We start from the raw sequence: 21187 nt of genomic DNA, 5'->3' as shown, positions 1-21187 counted from the left end.
CGAGGGGGGGGCGACGGTGGCCGCTGGGTGGCCGAGGCTCAGCCCCACGCGACGGGGCTGTCGGCGCGCTCCGATGGGGCGGAAGCAGCCGGCGACCGCCGCTTTCTGGCAGGTAGCGACGGGATGTTGTGAGGCGGGTGGTAGTCGAGGCCGTGGTCGCGGTTACAAGCTGGAGGAGGTCAGGGAGCGCTTGAGCATCGTTCTCCTTATTCTGCGGTTTAAGTGTGTGATCTTTTAAAAACAAAGAGAAGATGAGGTTATTTCTGTTGATAGTACAGAATGAATCCATCGTGGTTGGAAACCCATTCCCAGCTCAGCTGCCCAGGGCCCCATTCAACCTGGCCTTGAGTGCCTCCGGGGATGGGGCACCACAGCTTCTCTGCGCAGCTGTGCCAGTGCCTCACCACCCTGTGAGTAAAGGATTTCCTCCTTATATCTAACCTAAATCTCCTCCCTTTTAGTTTAAAGCCATTCCCTCTTGTCTTGTCACTATCAGACTATGTAAAAAGTCGGTCCCCCTCCAGCTTATGAGTTCCCCTCAAGTACGGAAGGCTGCAGTGAGGTCTCTTCAGAGCTTTCTGTTCTCCAGACTAATCAACCCCATCTCCCTCACCCTGTGTTCATAGGAGAGATGCTCCAGCCCTCCAGTCATCTTCATGGCTCTCCTCTGGGCACTCTTCAACGGCTGATCCTGGAAATGCTATCCAAAAGCTACTCAATATGGCATTAAAAATATTTTGGTTTTGATGGATACTAGAAAAAGTCAAAGGCCAACTTTCTGCAGATATTTATGGTTCGTCCATGTTTGGAAGCTCTCCAAAGAGATAGTCCAAAATAATCTTTCCAGAGATAAAGTAGGACCTCCACCTGGCATGTGGAAACAACAGTGCATTTCCCCCATCCCCCTTAATCCTGTGCTTCAGAACAGCACACAGACTACATCTGGTAGATTGATATGGAGCAAAGAAGTCCCAGTCCTAACCACAACTGATTTGACATTAAAAGCTATTTTTAAATATTGAACATCCTGGTGCCTTTTTAGCAGAGATTCAGTTTCACTTCCCATGTTTTCCCATGGCTTAGAACCTTTGATTCAGCCTCTGACTCGTTTGCTCTACCAAAGAGACAGTAACACCCCCGACTTCAAGGAACACAGTAGCTCAGAGTGTTTGTATCTCAGATCTGTTTGCTAAAAATACCACTGTCAGAGGATTAAAATAACATCATTTACAAGGCAGAAGGTACATCTGAAGAAATGTAATTTATCATCTTTACTTCTATAATTCCCAAGCCTGTCAATTTGGGTGCAAAATTCTGCTTTTAAAGTCAGCCTACTAATATGTAGGATTAACAGTTGATAGAATTACAGAGGGACTGATAAGAAGTCATAATCATAATCCCAAATTCTAGCCATCTGGATTATTTAGCTGAAAATACTGCTTCTTTTGCAGAGGAGAAACAGGAGTGGAGTTATGTGGGAAAGAAGTGAGACTGTGTAATGTGATAGGGTGGGACAGGGATGTCTAGATAAGAGAATGAAGAAGTAAGAAAGGGTGTCTTGAATAAAGCAGAACAAAGAAAATCATGGAGACAAAAATATGTCCACTCTCTCAATTGTAAAAATAAAGAAAGCATTATTGAAAAAAACTGATCTTGAAAGTGCATAGGCTCTACTGCTGTTGCTTTGCTGCTGCAGGTTTGATTTTTCACTCCCTTCCACCCTACCATGCCAGGTGTGGAAAATGGTACACTTTAGCATACTTGACAGAAGTCATTAGAAGGTGATTTTGCAAGCAAGTCCACATCAGGCAGCTAGACCAGTTGCTTAGGCTGTGGATTTGCTCCCTGCCAAAGCTGGGGCCACAGCCACTGCCCCAGCACCTACAGGTCTTTCACACACACATGGGCACATGGCTAGTGATACAAAATCACATCCTCACATCATAGGTTTAGAGATAGGACAAGAAAGGACGATATATGTCCTATGTGTATTTGGGTAAGAAACTGATACAGGTCATGCAAACATAAAGGTGAGACAGAGAAAGAGGTAAAGCTTGTTGTTAGTTTACTGGGGGGGGGAGGCCTGGCTGGTTGGAGTTTGTTTTGTTTTTGCTTTATTTTGTCTTTTACTTCAAGACAAAGTAGAACTACAAACTTCAGCCAGTCTGGAGCAACCACTATCAATAAACCTGCTGCCCACTGGGAGAAATAATACTTCTATCGATGCATCTCAGTGGGGATAAATTTCAGAAACAGCACTGCAGCTTCACTTTCTCTTTAGGAAGGTAGCAACACGCATATACAAGATCCTGGATTTGTGCCAGGCACACAAGGACAAAAATTAAGTTTGACACACTGTGTCTAGTACTGACATACAGCAGTAGATATAATTTCCTTGAGCTACATGCTGTAGCTTTTAATATAATCAGTTTTGATTATGGTTTAAGACCAGATACTATATTTCTAGCATATGCATATAGCTAGTGGACAGCTACCCTAGTCCACAGGGAAGCTGAAAATTTTCATGTTATTTGTGTGTGCTTTCTGGAAGATTTGAGGTGCTGAACTTAAACATTTTTGCTATTCAGTTAAACTTCAATATTCTGAGTAAGACAGCAACGTTCTTAGGACAGAGGAACTTGCAAAGGTTTCTTAACAGTAATCTTTCTCTGAAAAGAGAATAGTGTCTCACTATTGTTTTATTGAAACAGATTTTCTAGTTCTCCATTTCTACGTATTTAAGTAAGTACTGTTGGAGGCATAAGGAGAAAGCTAAAATGACTCGAACAGTAGATTCTCAGTTAACAATCAACTATTTCACATAGGGCATTTTTCCTAGGTATTTAGTTACATAAATAAAGCTCTGTGTACTGTAAAATCCTACAACAATAAGAAATGCATCAGAACAATACTGGCAGTTTTCTATTGTTCACCAGATATTACTCCTGGGGATAAAATCAATTTGAGATTTCCTGTGTTTTGTATGATAAGAATCTCCTGTCTGTCCACAAACATATTACTTTTCACAGCATTACAAATCCATCAATCAATAAAATAGACCAAACCAAGCAAACATGTTAAACATACTTTTCCTCAAAAATAATATTAATAAAAAAATCTATACTTAAAGCAGTGATGGAATTTTTAACTGCAAAATGTATCTTAATACACAGCAAGCAGTTAAATAGTCATAGAAAGGTCATCTCAATATTACTAGTATTTAATAGTCCTAACAATCAGGCAGATGCAATTCATCTATCAGACCTCAGGCCAACTGAGGAGAAAGAAATACAAATTTAAACAAAACAAAGAAAAAAACCAGCCTCTGTTGTATGCAAAAAGATGGGACAAGTAATATTTTCAAGTAACCATTTTGTTATTTGAGTTTGCACCATTCCTTGACAGCACTCTGTTTAGATTCCTTGTGAGTGAAAATCATTACTTTTTTGGGGAAAAAAAAATATAGAAAAGAGAAAGAGAAACATGGAAATTTTTCAGATTAAGGTCATGATCCTATTTCTCTTGGGAAAAGTTCTTCTAAGTTCTGTGTTCTCTGCATTTTTTTGTGTCTGGAGAGTTTAGGGAGAGCTTGAAACAGTCCAAATAGCATGTAAAACCTTTGAGCTATGCCTTGTTTAATAATTCTTTCAACCCTAGCTGTAGCTGAATCAAATCAACAATAAAAGTAACTACAGGGCGTTCCTATTTATCTTCAGAGCCACCATGTGCGCATCTACTTAAGGAGCGGATTCACACACAAAGGAATTCAAGCCAATCTTAGCCTCATTTACTGATGTAAGAAAACAAAACAAAACAAAACTTTTTACCTCCATAAATCTGGCTCTGCTTCTCAAGTGGATGTACAGTGCACCATTGGCTGAGGAAAAGAACTGAGACATCTGAAAATTAACCCTGTTTTTAAAGTGTTCCAGCTTACCACTTGACCAGAGCTGCGCCCAACTGTGGCTGAGCAGTGGCTCAGGGCAGGAGCTGGGACCAGGTCTTGCAAAGGAAACCTGGGCTGTGAGCAACCTCAGCCATCTGCAGAAACAGCAGGGAGCTGATGAAACCTTACATGGCATGAAATGGGCATGCAGGGACAACATAGAGGACATAGCTTTGTCACATTTTCAGTTTGAATGAGAAGCAAGCATGCTTTGGGTTCATGTGAAGGAATGATTTTAGATGTAACTGAACTATAAAGTGCTTTCTACGGGCGCAGTCATTACGTTCACTCAGCCCAGAAGGCAAACAGTATCAGCTGATCCAGTCTACAAAATTCACTTCCAGGCTGCACTAATTGTAAATATAGACATAGCTATGCCTTCCATTCTGGGGTGACTTCAGTCATTTACTGCTGCCTGCACTGAAAGCACTGCTGCTGTTTGCTCAGCCAAAAAGCTGACAACAGAGAGGCAGTGTGTGTGTAATTCTGTTTATTAATATTTATCTTTCCCCATAAGTCTTCCTGCTGAATGAGGGAAATGTTACTTACATTGTTCTATACTATTCAAGTTCTGGAGATACACTTTCATCTGAAGCATAAAGGAATTAACCCTGGTCTGAATTGTTTTGTCTCTGGTATTTGTAGGAATGTAGTTCTCAGCTTGGGAAGAGATGGAAGGCAGGGAGAAAGAGTAAATATCCTCTTTCAGCAGCTTTCAGATAGCATATTGCCTACAAGAGAGTCATCTACACTGTTAGGAACTAGAACTGAACAGATAATTATTATTTTTCTATTTGGGAAAGAAAGGAAACAGAGGAAGGAAAAGTGTGTTGGAGTCTGATAATGCTGGCTCCTAAACTGGAAAAGCATGACCACAGGATATAATCTCTTTCTTCCACTTCTTGTTTTTGTAACAGACATGACAAGGTGAAGTCTGAAAGAAAACCAAGTGATTTGTTACATTTGTTACATTTATTCTTCAAATTGATCAAAAAAGCACTGATTGTTACTGATCAGGCAATACTATATAAAAAAAACAAAAGGAGGCATAGACAGAAAAAGAAACAAAGAAACACCAAGAAAAACAAGAACAACAACAAAATGACGTACAAAGTTGTATCTGGGCAGTACTGCCAGGAAAAAGCATTGGATCCAAATCTCCAATTAGATGAACAGGGCATAGTAATGGTTTCAGGTTAGAAAGATTAAACCTGATGGGAATTCCTTGTGGCTGAGGTGGGAGGTTTGGTGGTTTTATATGGAAGCCCCAGATACAGTCTGCATCAGACAAAAGGAACTGAGAAAAGTACTTAAGAGGGTTTTTAAAGTTAGTTGGTTTTCAATAGATTATTTTTCTATATGCTGACAACCAACAATAAATTTCAGGTACTGCTTTTTTTCATTACTACTTCATGAAAGAAGCATGGAAATTAAGTAATTTCATGAATTAACCAAAAGATTTTATCCTTTCTCTTAAAATGCTAACAATTAAAGTGTACGTAGCAGGATTTTCCCTAGTTCTTCAAGGCACAATGGCATGTTAGAGATTACACAGTTATTTTATAAAACCAATGTAATGACTACACATGCTGTCACCTGGCAGTATGCATCTAATTGATCTTACTCAATTACTTAATTTTATGACTCACTTTAGCAAAGGTTAAGACATTAATGTTTTAGAAGGCTATGCTGAGTAATATAATTGTTGGAGATTACTTTCTCATATAATAGCTTCATTAAAAGCAGGTAAATAGAGGAAGAGTCATCCCATCAGGATGCTCACTGAAACTAAATAAATATCATATTTCAAAGCAACAGCATTACTGTCTTATGTATGTATGTTTTCTAGTGTCTCCTGTTTTGAAGTGGGAAATACTTGCTTCATTTTGACCTGCATAAATGACAGTAAACTCAAGTGAGAAACTCCTCTACTATTTTAGCATTTTTAAGCATGACAGGGAACAAGAAGGAAAGGCAGCTCAGTGGGCTCTTTGTAAGCCTGTCAACAAATATTTGTACTTCGACAGTATTTTCAACTGCAAAGCCATGGCTTATGTGTGGGTGGGAAAATGTGCTGTGGTTCAGAAGCAATATTCACTATACGCATGTGCAAGATATACAAAGGAAAATTTATTCCAGAGCCTTTGCTACGGAGCAATCTCTCTGTATCCAGTCCCATTCTGTTACCCCAGTTTCCTTAATGCACTTTTAGTCAGACAATCTGTGCTCATAGGCTGAGTAAAGTATTCTAGTCCTTGACTGAAGGGACTTCTGAAGCCACGTTTAGGGATCAGGAGGGAACAATGTGCCGTGTTTTTTCATACAGCCCTGTGTTGTTATGATGTTTCCAGTTCTTCTCTGTCAAGGTGATGCTCATATACCTTCACAGGAGACTACATTCTGTAAACATCATGGCTTTGATAACCATTGTTGATGTCATCCTAGCAGGCAAACATCAGTATCTTCAAGATACTGCCTGCTAGAACCTTCTCATCCTTTCATTGTATTTGGCTACTTTTTACTCTTTTAGAACTAACGTATTTGAGCTTACATTTGGCTACTTCAGAAGGCATGATAGTTGAATGAGCACAGTTTATCCTGGAAACCGGATTGGTTCTGTAATGTCAGTTGTCATCACCATTTATTACTTCTTCTGCACTTTTGGCTCTGCAAAAACAGACAAAAAAAAACCCAAAACATTATTTTAATTTTTAAATTTGTTTCCAGATTATTCATGAAATTATTACCGGCTACTGGGTTTTTAAGGTTTTGATGCTATCTTGTAAGATCTGTAATATAACATTTTTTTCCAATGTGCCTTATTAATATTATACAATACTAATTCATTTTAGTTTCAAGACCACAAAGTATCAAGTTAAATACTGTTCCTAAGTGTATTACCTCAGCACAGTTGCAAACATCAATATATTTTTGAAGTTTAGCAAAGAATAACCCGAGTTCAGCTGATGAGGCCTTTTTCCAAAACTCTTAGAGAGTGTTAATATGCTTTTATTGACTGAACTTCATCTTTTACATTTTGTAAATTATGAGGTCAACCATGTTGTATGAGTTCAACTTTGCAGGATTTCCATTGTACGCTCAGCAAGGCAGAAAACTCCTCAGCTAGATCTTCTACAATTATTGACTGAAAGATATCTGTGCACTCCTTTTACCATGTTTGTTTCTTATAAATGTGGTTTAGTATTTAGCTTGTAGACTGGCAAGTTGTACAATATTCTGATCAGATATAAATACTTCATTTTCTCCTTACCAAATATCACTAAGCAGCTAACCACTGAACATATTTTGCATCATTAGCTTTCGTATGTTAACCTAGTACCAAGCATTTACTGATGTTTTCACTTATTTCACAAAACCACAGGAGTCGCCATCACCTCTCTGCGCAGCTTTTTCCAGTGCTTCTTCACTCTAACAATAAAAAAGTTTATTGTGTTTACACTTTAGGTTTCCTTCTATTGTCTCTAGTTTTACTAGACTTGAATTTTCTTTGGCTTTGTTTGGGTGTTTTTTATTGTCATGTTTATGATTGCTATCTACTTTTAATTATTGGCATTCCTTCCTTTTCCAGAAAGAGCTTTTAATAAAACAGCATTTTTTAATATCTAAAATACTGTGGAACATTTACCATGTAATTAAATCTTCTGATATACATCCTAATTTTTGTTAAGACCATAATGTTTCTTGACCTTTTTTTTTTTTTTTTTCTTTTTCTTTTTTTTTTTTTTTTTTTAATAGAAAACAAACCAGGCAGATGTAGAGAATTTATGTGCATATGTGTATCTCACTGTAAGGTAACTGTTGAATCACAGCCTGAAGCACTGATTGAGCACCTGAGGAAATGACCAGGTTAGCCCCAGGAGCACAGGTGAAGGCAATTCACCTGTGCAACCAGAAGGGGTGGAGCCTGGCTGCATTTCTCTTAGACCTCAATTAAGGGCTGACTGCCACTGGGGAAGGATCTCTTCCTGGAGATCTCCTTGGTGGGGTCTTTCTGAGTGAACCTGTAATCTTCTGATGTGTGTGAACAATCACCTTCCTTCCCCTTATAGCACCTTTCTATTGTGCCCTTCCATCATTAGACCTCTAGTGTAGTACCTTTCCCATGATACTGATCTGTCTAATTGCTACACCCAGTAAATACAAACACATAAGTAATGCTTACTCATATATAATCACATATGCATATGAAGGAGTGTGGCTGAGCCTGTGCTCTGTCTGCCTTTGTTTGACGTAATCAGTTGTGACCACTTTTCTTCAGGCAATCACAAGCTTCCAGCCTAGCAAGTGTTCTACCTCTACCCACCACGCTCAGGTCTGTGTGTGTGGTACCTATTTTGTGCTGAAAAATTGTTGCTAGTAACTCCTGAAAACTCCAATGCTCCAATTACCACTGTCTTCATGGCACTTCATATATCAGTGATTATAATGCCAGTTTTACTTTCACATAGCATTGACAGGCACTTAAGGGCTTATTTGCTTTTTTAAAGAAGTGTATTTTGCTTTTAGCACTGATGACTAAATGCTTTCCATACATTATTCATATTTATATTACATCAAACTGTAAATTTGTGACATACTGGAAAAACTACAGTTTTGGCCCCTGATTGATTTTTCTTTCATAGCTTTTGTGTTTCGTTATCTTTCAGTGGTTAATGATACTTTATGGCATTATATTATTAATGTAGTGATACAAATTAAATTTGTGTGTAACTGAAATCTAAATCTTAACCAAGTGCCACCAAAAGTAACACAACAATAGACAAGATAAGAATTCAACCTTGGTATTACAATTTTCCTCATGTTGCATTTGGTGCTAAAGATAAGCAGTAACTTACAAAAAAAATTGATTGACTTGATTCCATCTGACAAGATTTCACATATGCTGGAACATATTTTGTTGCAGTTTCTGTAAAAATGGATACTGTTGTTTAGCTTTATTTAAAATTATTTTTTGTTTTACCTAAGATATTCTAAGATGTTCTTACATTTGCTTTTATTATTCATCAGCAGGTAACTTGTGAGTAAAAAGTGCACAGGAAATATTGCTATCCTTCTGTTGTTATTACAAATTTGATTTGGCGTGTTAGTAACATGACTGTCAAAACTGTTTATATTTAAATGTTCAGCAGAGATAATCATCACTATGGAGTTTGGGCTCAAAAAAAAGGGTGACATCTTCCTCCAGAAGCAAATCTGTGATGGAAATTTCCATGCAGATCACTTGACAGGAGATTACAAGTTTTACTGCAGGCCAGATACAAACTGAGAGATACAGAACATGCAGATGCTTTCATCTTGGGGTTGCCAAATCTACTGTATTTCCTTCTCACTTTCTTACTCAAAACCCACTCAAAAGTGGGTCATACCCAATTTTGCTTCAGTAAAAGCATTTAAGTAACAAAATATGCATTGGATTCTGGAAAGTATATACTGAGACACACACAGTTATTGGTCATTCTTAGTAATACTACATTCAAATTTTCCCAGTATTAAAGAAAAATATCTTTTCGTAATAAATAATACACTGCCCCAAAGATATTGAAACACACCCTAACTGTACCTAACAGAGTAGGTGTAACCTTCAGTCAAATGAGAAAAACCTAGAGAGATTCCAACTCAACTACATGCATCACCAAATGTATCATGACATTGCCAGACCTTGTAGAAATAGTTGGCAATGCTACTTCTGTTCTTCAGGTGCTCATGTAATTGAGGACACTTAAAAGGAATGTGTTCTTATTTCTACTCATCACAGGCAAATATAACCCAACAGTTTCTTTGGCAGGTTGCTTTGACAGCTGTATTAAGGCCTCTATGTGATGTTTGTTGGTTTGTTTTTTTTTACCTCTAGGTTTTCACTGGAACAAATAAAGCATAGAAATAAACTGGATGGTTTATCTTCTATTGTTGAAATTGAAGTTCATCCTAATCATTTTTACAGTCAGTAGAACAAATCACTGACTAATAACAATGGTCAGTGACAGCACTCAGGTGTAAATGTTCTTTATCTTCCCTTACATCTTTTACATTACCTTTATTTTCTTGCTACTGACAGTTTAAGGGGAGGGCTAACAAACTGCCAAGGATGGTCTGCATATTTTGAGACATTAAAAAGGGAAAGCTCTCACACAGCAAGTGTAGTCTTTCTATAGAGTATTTAGAGAACACAAAGAAACTTTTTCAACCCTATCTAAAGTACAGAACTAATCCAAGTTAAAACCTGCCTGCAGGCAAATCATGTGTAACAATTCAGAGTTTATCCTTGGACAGAGAGCATGTTGGGTCTTGGCTGTACTCTCCTTGCACTTTGTGCAATAATTTGTGCTCCTGCAAAAAAAAAAAAACACCACCTGTCTTACTGGGGATTTAGTTGTCTTTTTACAGAGCTCCACGGGGCTATCCAAAGAAGGCTTCCAAAGAAGATATCACACCTAGAATCCTATTGTAATGGATCACAGGCTGTTTGGCATGTTGGAAATTGGCAGACAAGCTTTGGCAAGCTGTTTCATAGTGGAAAGAAGGTTTTGCTTCCAACTCCAGTCCTCTGCTGGAGTTACTGTCTGCACAGTAATAGGGGAATGCAGACCTTTGACTTAGCAGCTCTGGTGCAAAGGTTAAAACATTCACCTTTGCTAAAGGTTAAAGCTGAAATATTTTTCTGGCAATGCAGGTGGATTTGCACTAAAACATCAAAGAAAGAGAAGTACTTGATTCCTTTGCTGTTCTACAGGTTGGGAAGAGGAGACAGAAAAGGTGGGTGGCTTTCCATGAGGTGTAGCAAAGAAGGGTGAGAATTGCAACATCCAAAATTGATTCAGCGTGACAACTGGTGTTGGTTGAGCGACTGGCAAATGACCACAGTGATTTATGTGGATTAAGTGTCTCTCTTCTGTAAGATACTGCATTTAAATTGCTAAGCAGAAGTGCCTAAACAGATGTTCCCACTTCTTACCTATTTCAGTGCAATTCCAACAGCTTACTTATATGAAGTTGTGTGTGGCTGGACTTGCAAACAAGTTTTCCTCCTGCTATGTTTCCTTCAGGCTGGTAATATATAGCAGAGGGGCACACATGCAGGTTTATCAGAGGTGTAAGGACTTTTGCCACCACCCAGTTTGTCTGTGCCTGTCATCCCCACACTCATCCTGGCTGAGTAACATGCTCACTGCTGGCTCTATGCAGTCTGGCATAGCAGACTTCTTCATCCCCGCCAGTTGGGCAACTGGCAGTCAGTATACGTCCTTGCCTTGTTAACCTTAAGCTGCATCTGTAGCTGAGACCCTTCTGTTTCCTGTCCTGACTGGGCAGGAAACTAATGTGGTTTTGTTTCTTTCTATATAGAGATTCTGTCCCTCCTGTATTTCTGCAAGTTGAAAGAACAATACGTGGTCTTGATCTTACTGCCAAGCTTGTTGCCTTTCTGAAGGAAACCCAGCTGTTGATGTTGCCAAGAAAATGACAAAGATACATGAAAATTGCACAGAATCTGGAGCACGGGTTTGCAACCTTGATCACTAGTTATCAAATAATTCCAGAGTTTTACCCATGAACTGGCACTATTAAGATCTTCTTTAAGGCACATCTAAATGAAGAAATTCCACCAATGTGGCGGTAGAAGACTTACATTTCTGATTCTTGCTAGACTTATCAAGTTCCAAATCTAAAAGTGCTCCAAAATATCCTGCTGGTGCCACTGCAAAAATTAAGCTCGAGTCTAAGCCCATGCAAAGGAATCTTCATGACTGTACATTGGCTTGGCTGGAGAAATGGCAAATGGCCCAATTGTAAGTTTCTTGGCTACACCCAGACTTATTAAACTTCAAAAATATATAAAATTGAGGAATTTTTTTATTCCCACTATTTGGTAAGGTCTAAATAAAGCCTTTGAAACTTCACTTACTCATGCAAATGTTTAAAATGCAGCTGTTCAAACTGGAACGCGTACATTCATCAAAACAAGGTACAGAGCAAATGGTAAAGAAGACATTGTGGTGGAGGATAGGGCATACATCAATAGGAAAACAGTTAAGATTTAATTCATACATATTTACTTGAACATGTATTTAAAGCCAAGTATTTCCTCCCATATCTTTGAATACATATTTGTGTCTTTCTGTTTAATGAACTTTTCAGTCCTCTCACTTCCCCATACTTTTATACACATTATTTTTTTTGTGCTGCTTATGAGCTTATGTGCTGACTCCTTATTTTTTCTCTGACTGTATTCACATCTGTATTTTATCATTTTGTTTGTCTGGCTAGCTGCAAAGCAATACTCTCCAATCTTGCTAGTCTGTCAGCAGTGTGAAAATACCATGAAATGTAAGCCACCAGCAAATGTGTGAACTACTGGAACTACTGAAAGCTGCTGTTTGCTGAGTTGTGAACTACAGAGAGCATAAAAGCAGCAAAATTTTTTTGTTGTTAATACTGTTGATTCTTTCCTTTTTTTTTTTTTTGTTGTTTTTTTTTGTTCTTGCCATGGATTTTGTAGTGGGTAAGATTTGCTTAAAAATAACAGTGAATTGCGTAAACACCTTGATATTAACAGTAGTTAAATATTGACTTCAATTTCAATATTTTAAAAATCATGTTTCACAGAATGTATCTTTGTATATTGTTCCTGATATTTGGCAGATCGCTCTTGGCAAATGCTCCTGTTGTGCCTCAATCACATCAATGCACAGATTGCTGTGTTGCCATAAAACTAATTTCATTTGCAATTTCCACATGGGGTGAGGAAATTGCAATTAAGTGACTGAGACACGAGTGTGTTTCATTCTGCTGCATCTGCAGTCAGGATGATTGTCTGTATTGGAGTGACAGTACAGACACATGGGTCAGTATTATTTGAAATTTCTTCACCAAGATTCAACAAGTCTGTTAATCAATGTTTAAAATATAACTATAGAATAACATTAATATATTATACTTAATGTTTATTATCTCTCTTCTGCTGCTCAGAGGACTAACTGGTGTTCATCAGGGATTGGTGAGCAATTTCTTGTGCATTACTTGTCATATACATTCATAGATATATATATATATGGATAGATAGATATTTGTCAGCAATTATCCTTTTCCCTTTCTCTATCTTAGTAAATAGCTCTATTTTCAATTCTCTCCCCATCTCCCTGGGAACACAGTGGAGCGAACAAACAACTGCGTGGTGCTGACTGCTGCTGGGTTAAACCACAGCACTCATGACTGTGGTTCACAAGATCTGTCATGCACAGGTTAAAGGAAATGGGATAGCTTGCAGCAGCAGCAACACAAAACCCAAATCTTATCTTCAATGAATTTGTGAAATGTTTTGCTGCTGACTTCACTGAGGTCAGAAGTGGACTGCCTAACTGGGAAACTTGTTTTTAACAGTCATCTAGATTTTCACCATTAAAAACAGGGGAAGATGTGTGCTTGGAGGATCTACTCCTCAAACGAGAAATGTATCCTTACAACCTCCAAGATTTCATTCTGCAATATTAAGGGCCAATGTAAGGAACAAACAAATTCACTACAAAATAATAATTATTTCATTCCCTTTGATTTCATAAGCTCAATGCTCCGGTTGGATAGTATATTTGAGTAATGATTGAGGAATTGTGCCAGTAGTAGAAGGAAGCACATATTCTTCCCTAGTTACAGCTGTAATGTTGATATAAGGCTTTTAACCAATGGTCTGGACAATGTGTGAATGAGTCATAGGTATAAAACATAACAAGCTACTGCTTCTCATTTCTTAGCTATGTCTGAGTGAAATGAGAGTTCATGTGAGAACTTGTAAACAATAATAGGAAAATATGGACCTGTATAGCAGCTTAGAAATTCTGTACCAAGATTATGACATTGCAAAGTGCTTTTGTGTTTGTTAACCTAACATAGTAAAGCTAAACTGGTCAAATAATTATCTGATTTTTAATTTTTAATTAAAACTTGTTAGTGTTTCATAGATTTCAGTATCAATCTAGTACTAATATTTTTAAATCATAATGCTCAAGTAGTACTTAAAATGGAGCTATTTTTGGCAGTAATTACATTTTTCGATAGAACTTAGCTCCATGTGACCTCTTTGTAGAAAAAATAGTATTTTGTTAAGTTAGCAGCTTTTTGCTATCTTTCTCGGGGGAAAAATATGATTGTTTAAAAAAAAATCCTCAAAAGTATTGTTTTCAGAATGAATAGGACAATAATCTAAATATAGTTGGCTCACTTCTAATAATGCTTTCCTCGGAAACAGTTTCCAAGTACAACCACTGGAAATAAGCAAATGCTAAGAGACAGATGACATTCCCTAAAGAAGACTGACAGCTTTTCTTATTTATATATTTATAGTATATATTTTTACAAAACACATACATATATATTTTTATGTGTATATAAATGCACATATGTTTATATATTTTATATATAGTCATATATATACATATACTGAAAATTCACGTTTTTGTCCTTTGCATTCTCTTTTAGGAACCCACTAGATCCATGGATCAGGCATGTAACAACTCTACAGTGACTGAAGTCTTGAAGATCAAATGGCTTTAGTTTTGCCTGTTTTCTAATATTTTATATAAATATTAGGATTGCATGCCACATAATTATTAAAACGCTTCTAATTTACTGAATTTAAAGTCTCTACACTTCTTGTTTTTTCAGTTTTTAATAATGCATTATTCACTTTGCTTGTTAAGAGGACAAACCTGCTGCTCAGTTATTGCTCTTCTGATGCACAGAAACTTTTATGTACACACATTTTACAACTTTTGTAACCTGAAAACAAGGTTTCCATCATGCAATAAGACCATACTCTGTACTGAAAACTAGGTAGGAATTTTCAGCAAGATTGTGTTAATGCTTAATGAGGGCTCCTTGGAATTGGTAGTTTGGTCATACATGCTCTAAGAGTACCATAGCAATGAATTAATGCCTTTAATCAAATGTCTGTATTTCAGAAGTTTCTTCCACTCTTCCTTAAGGTCATGGTTAGGTTGATAATGCTTTTCTGGATCAATATGCTGACTTGCTGGCATACATAAGCAAGGCTGACCTTTTGCTAGCACAGCATATGTCACATCTATATGCATGTTAAACACTTATGCTATGTTTTGGCTATATAAAAGAAGTTTATTGTATCTGGCCAAAGAAGCCAGAATACTTTTTCAAATTACTTGTACTATTAAAGACCTATCAGTTACATCTGCAGCTACTAACAATCTTGTATCTCTTATTACCAGATATTCCTGTCATTTTTGCCAGTGCAGATGAGGATGACCTGTTGGATCATTGTCTCACTTACTATAGATTAGAAAGGATATGGTAAGGTGCATAAATACATTGAGTATTCACAGACAAAACAAATTCTAGCAAGTATTATTGATAGGAGACAATAAACAAATATAAAACTTATTACTTACTTGTTTGTTGTTGGTTTTTTTTTTTTTTTTTTTTTTTTTTTTTTTACACTGCAAGAAAAACATATTTTCCTTCTTTCCCACTGCCACTGAGAAGTGTGGATGGATGTAACGTTTAAAATATTTAATTACGGCTAAGACAATGAGCATTATTAGGTTCAGTGACTTGTATAACTGTGTGTCCACCTGTAGGGAATCTGCTTTAGCAGGAAAGTTGGAATCAATGATATCTAGAGGTCCCTTCTAAGCCCTACAATTGTCTGCTTTTAAGTCATGCATGTGCTATTTCTTTACACTGAAATAACTCAGATTCACGTGCAGCCTTTGCTGCATATTCTAATTTGGGTTTTTGTGTTATGCATAGTCAACAAACGTACAGTTGGAAAAGTAGAATGGCTAGGATAGTACTTCATAGGTGAAAATATTATTATGGTGGAGAAGAAACAATCAAGAATGAAATGCTCACCCATATCCGAGGATCTAGGCTCACAGTGGAAAACTCCTAAAAGGAGGGATCTCCAGAAAGACATCCTTCCCTGGTGGCAATCAGCCCTTAAATGGGGTCTAGCTTTGTTCCACCCCTTGTAGTCACACAGGTGAATCACCTGGTCTAGTAAAATAGCACTAGTACTAGACACAGGTCTAGTAAAAATCACCTGTGCTCCCACAGCTGACCCAGTCCTTGCCTCAGGTGATCAATCAGTGCTTCAGGCCATGACTCAAAACAGTTCCCATACATGTTATTATTTGAGAATTGCTTATACATGCAGCCTCATATAGGAGTCTTTCGTAGATTTGTTTGGGGTTTTTTTGGTTGTATGTTTTATTTGTAGTTGTTTTATTTGTTTTGTTTTTTAGGCTAAGATAACTTCACATAGGTGGCTTAATTCTGAATGTCTACAAAAGCTGAAAGGTCTTACTGTGATCCTCTTTGTACAGTTGAAGCTCACTGAGTGTGCAGAATCAGATCTCAACAGGTATATGGGTTATTTGTTATTAATTTATTATGATGATAATACATGATGATAAACAAATGGGTGATAAAGGAATAAGCAAATAGTTTGAATGACAAACAGATTTTATTTCCGATAAAACAAAAGCAGAATTTGCAAGTCCAATCTCTTTGCTAGTCAAAGTGAATATATTAACCATAAAATATACATAGACTAACAATACTTGGGATGTGGGCAGATACAAATTCATAGCTGGGATTAGCATAATCCCTACATTTATGTTCAACATTCATAAATATTGTGTATACACATAATATATGTGTATATAATATACACATAAATAATACGTGTATATATTTATATATATTTTCATGTGGAAAAGCACCAAGAAAATGGTGTTTGAGTGGAGGGCAGAGGTTATGAACCATCTTCATAATTTGAATTTATAACTCATGCACCGAATGGAAACAGAACCATATATGATAGCACTTTATTGATTCATTAATATTTATTTATATACACAGTAATATACCATGCATCAACAAATTGGACTCTTTAATAAATAGTATTAACATTGCTTCTTTTTGCATAATCAATTAATGTTTCTGCATTTGACATTCTCATTTATTTCATTTATTTCTTGTTGCATAATGACTTATCTTGTTCTGTGCTGCAGTGTTTACTCCTAAGGAGTAGAAAGTTAAACAGTAAACTTTGTTAAACAGTATTTTGTTGCCCAGTAGCTCAAGTAATCAAAGTGAAATCTATTAACAATTAATTAGTATCTTAATATTCAATTAAATACCCTTTTTTTTCTTTTGGGGGCATAAACATTACTGCAGAAGTTATTACTGTAGAAGTTCCAGACAGGTAATTCTTAAAGTATGTGCATCCTGTGATGTGAATCCTGTAAATAGCACATAAGGAGCACTGAATAACAGCAGAAGCATGTGATTTGTAGGTAAATATGGACAATAAAATTTAGCCTTTTGCAATTAATGGGGTGTTGACAATCTGCTCAGACTTTTTTTTTCTTAAGCACTGTTCTAGTTTTATATAAAACTTTTAAATTAAATTGAAATTTAATTCAAATCTCCCATATCCTGTAACAATAAAAGCAAATACTATCAGTTTCTCTACAAAAAAAAAACAAAGGTCATGAACTCTGATAATCCAGTATATAAATAAACTGGCTTTTATAGCATCCTCTCCCATTTGATTGCAGCTCCATTCCAGGAGCATGCTGCTCTAATGAATATCCATAATGACAAAATAGCACTCAAGGCAGGTGACAAAGCACTAAACAAATTGGAACAAAAAAATCATAGGCTCACAGAATGGCCCAGGTTGGAAGGGACCTCAAGGATCATGAATCTCCAACCCCCCTGCCACAGGCAGGGCCATCAAGCTCCACACTGAATACTAGACCAGGCTGCCCAGGTCTAATAAAATAAAAAAAAAAAAGCAGTATCAGGCATGGTGGCTGCTGTCAAGAGTAGTATTACTGACCTCATAAGAAAGCACCTGAGTTTCCATTTACAGTGTATGCAAGACAGGGCTCAGAATTAACGAGGTTTGTAAGTGAAATCCATCTTTTAAAAAAAACAACAAAAAATGAAGTAATATTCACTTGGTATTTTTTCTATTTATTTGTGGGAACATCTGAGTAATTAAACAAATTTCTGTCCTAGAAGCAAAGTGAAGAAATAGATTTATCCAAATGATTGCACTTCTGGTTTCCTGCACATCTAAAACAAAACAAAACAAAACAAAACAACACAAAAACATCGAGAACTTTTTGTATATAGGAATGAAGTTAGCACTGGTGAAGAATTCCTCTTAGTTCTATCAATGGCTGCAAGCATTCCTTGTAGGTAGTACACCTGGCAAAAGCAACACAGTTTTCTCTTTCCTCTTCTGCTTGTGTGTCTCCGATGGCTCCAGCAGAACTTTATGTAGCTGCCCACTGTACACTGAGTAGGAGGTGCACTCTTCTTGCATCAGCAGCAGTGAGGAAAGCTACCAAAATAATAGTTGTACAAAGCAGCTACTGTACAAAAAGTAGTTATACAAAGTTGTACAACAGCTGTGCAAAAAATGATCTAAAATGTTTTTCAGTGACAGTTGCCCCCAGAAAACTGCAAAATTTGATGAGCAGTTCTACAAGTTGTCACCTTTGAGATTTCATTTCACAAGCACTTTTCATTATGAGGAATAAAAAACTGGCAAGACCATTGATTTCATCTAAAATTTGATTTAAAATGCTTTGCTTCAAATAAATGTGTTTCATGATGTTCAACTGCCTGATTTCTTTTTACATGTTGTCGATGTCAATGGCAAAAACTGCCTAGATTTACCATGCTGGTTCCATCGCTATATATTGCTCCATGGCATACTAGTTGTCAACTCCAAGGTCACAGCTTTATTAAAGGATCAAGATTTACAATAATGTTAGCTCCAGCATGAATGCCTTCACACACATCTTCCCCTACTTTACTTCTCTGAGGTCACCAGCCCAATTTCTATCCCTGCCAAAGCTACTAATCCATAAATACTGCAGTCTCCTGAACAAAGTTCAAATGGACCTATCATCATCTTTGAGTAATAAATCTTTACTTTTGTTTAACACCTGCCATCAGAGAATGCAAGCCTCTTTACTTGCAGTAATTAATTTACCTTCACCACGGCCTTATTTGGTGATTAAAAACTGCTCCCCTTTTAGAGACTGAGGAACTGAGGCACGATGACATGCTTGACTGCAGTCCAATAGGAAGACTGAGAAGACTTGGGAGCCTGTGTCTACACATAAGTCTTGAATGCTGAAGCTGAAAGCTGTGCTATATCCCTCCCAGTCCTGTAGTGTCTAAACTGAGGCCTCTGTAACTCTCCTCTTAGTATAGTTTCATGGCATTGATGTGGCAAACCTGAAGTTGGCCATATGGGAGTGTATAGTCCTAACTGATGCATGTAAACATAAAAAAGTGTTCTGCAGACACTTTACCATTCAAGGTGTGGTTGGGTATATTCTGGCTGTGCTTGTAGATTTGAAGGAGTTACTGCTTCCAACCACAGTTCATCACCTTTTATGCCTTCTCAGATCCACAGGCCTGGCTTCCTACTTCATTTCAGACAAGACCAGTTAATTACTTCAAGCAGCAGTTCTTTGCCAGCTGATGAAAAGCTAACTAACTCATAGCAGCCTCCAACAGATGAGTACACGACAGCAGTTACCTCAGGTGCCAGAAGAGTCCCAGGTACAAAAATATACCTCACCTCAGTGACTAAGCTTCCCAGCTCTGTCCTCTCTTGTGAGTCCTTTGCACAAGGAGTCCTGCTGTTGGCACTGGACTTTCTCCCGAACTGAAACACGTACAGTAAATATCCCAGCCCAGATGACTTTGCTCTTAAATTGCTTATAAGAGTGGATGAACTTCGCAACTCCTAGTATATAAAGGCCTTCAAATCTTGCTGTGGTATGATTGGTATGATCTAAAAAGGAAGTATTTGGGACAGTTTTTAGCTTTATCTGGGTCTTAGCTTTTGTTTGGAAGGACAGCAGCATTTTTACTTAGTCATAACTGAGATCCTGAATAAGAAAACAGAGCCAGCATCCTTCACAGGATCACAGAATAGTTCATCCTCTACCCTCATCTAAAGTGAGACCTGAGCTTTAGCTTCACTTCCTTTTCTCTCTCTCCTCTCCAAAGTGTGGGACCAAATAATGGGGGCATTGCCTTGCTGCTGATCCCTAGCAGATACTGATACAGATACAGCAGCCCTGAGGAATGGCTGAAGCCTAGTTTTGAAATCCTGGTGGCTGAAGGAGTAAGTGAACCACAAGGTTTAATGTTTTGTATTTTCTCTTCCCTGAAAACATAATTTCAGGCTACAGAGAGTTTTCTACCTAGCAATCTCCTCTAGACATCTGCTTGTGGTATAGACAGTTGCATTCCCAAAGAGGAAAGAAATCTGAAAGTGAAGGAACCATTTATCTTCAGCCTATGGCACACATTTTTGATATGAGATGAAAGACCAGGCCCGAGCTGAATCTTAGTTTTATTATGAACCAATATAATTTCCACAAATTAATATACTTTGAAACAAACACAGTCTCTAAGAGTTGGTTTCCTTTAAAAGTATTGCCAGCATTTTCTTTGTTGTTCATCTGCCAAGAGTTACATTTGAGGCAATCAGTGCTAGATGGGCTAAGCAAGTCCAAATTCTTCTCTACCTAGAGAGATTTGTTGGCATAACTACATTAATGTAGTGGTCTTCTTACAATTCCTTATTCTGGAAGAAAAGTGCACAGTAATGCTGCTGGATTACTGTAAAATTTTTTGTCAGTCTCATTCAGTAAGCAGAAATTTTAAACAAAATATTATTAATAGCACTAAAACTACACACATAAATGCTGCTGTCATTAGTCAATCTGCATAAATCAATCAGTCTATAAAACAGGGAAATTTTTGTTGATGCATTTTTTTTTCTTACTGTAAGAAATTAATTCTTTGAAACAACACAGTAAAAAAACTTATCTGACGTAAGTGAATATGTGGGTATGCATGTATGGAAAGTGCTCCATACACAGAACAGTGTAACAGAAAATAAATCACTCATCCTGATCATCTTTTTCGCTCAGTACTAAAGTGCTGTTTCCTTTCTCATCCCAAGTAACATCCAAATGGCCACAGTGAGATGTCAGATACATTCCTGAGTTGCCTGTGCAAGGCTTCCCATAAGCCATCCTCTGAACGTTGCTCTGCAGCTGATGTTGTTGGCACAGCCACATCTGTACTACGCAGTGTGTTCACCAGTAATGTCTTACAGCAGAATGACATGCACACATGTTTTGTTTTGTG

The 21187-nt window shown here is 37.4% G+C and overlaps 1 long non-coding RNA gene across 6 annotated transcripts; it reads left to right on the top strand.

Moving 5' to 3' along the window:
* Positions 1-25: 25 nt before the first annotated feature.
* Positions 26-20974, top strand: LOC122168464. Of its 6 annotated transcripts, none has more exons than XR_006171267.1 (7): positions 26-112; positions 10638-10720; positions 11309-11751; positions 13343-13461; positions 14435-15280; positions 16234-16352; positions 19426-20974. It is a non-coding gene; the product is annotated as an uncharacterized LOC122168464 (long non-coding RNA). The 6 variants fall into 6 exon arrangements; XR_006171264.1 differs by having other exon boundaries at positions 12932-13461; XR_006171265.1 differs by having other exon boundaries at positions 11309-13461; positions 14435-14788; positions 15199-15280.
* Positions 20975-21187: the final 213 nt, after the last annotated feature.

Source organism: Centrocercus urophasianus, unplaced genomic scaffold (genome assembly GCF_019232065.1).
Source record: "Centrocercus urophasianus isolate 14NV4802_14NV808 unplaced genomic scaffold, USGS_Curo_1.0 seq_11, whole genome shotgun sequence".
NCBI lineage: Eukaryota > Metazoa > Chordata > Aves > Galliformes > Phasianidae > Centrocercus > Centrocercus urophasianus.
The sequence above is the reverse complement of the archived record's forward strand: the minus strand, read 5'-3'. Positions and strand labels throughout refer to the sequence as shown.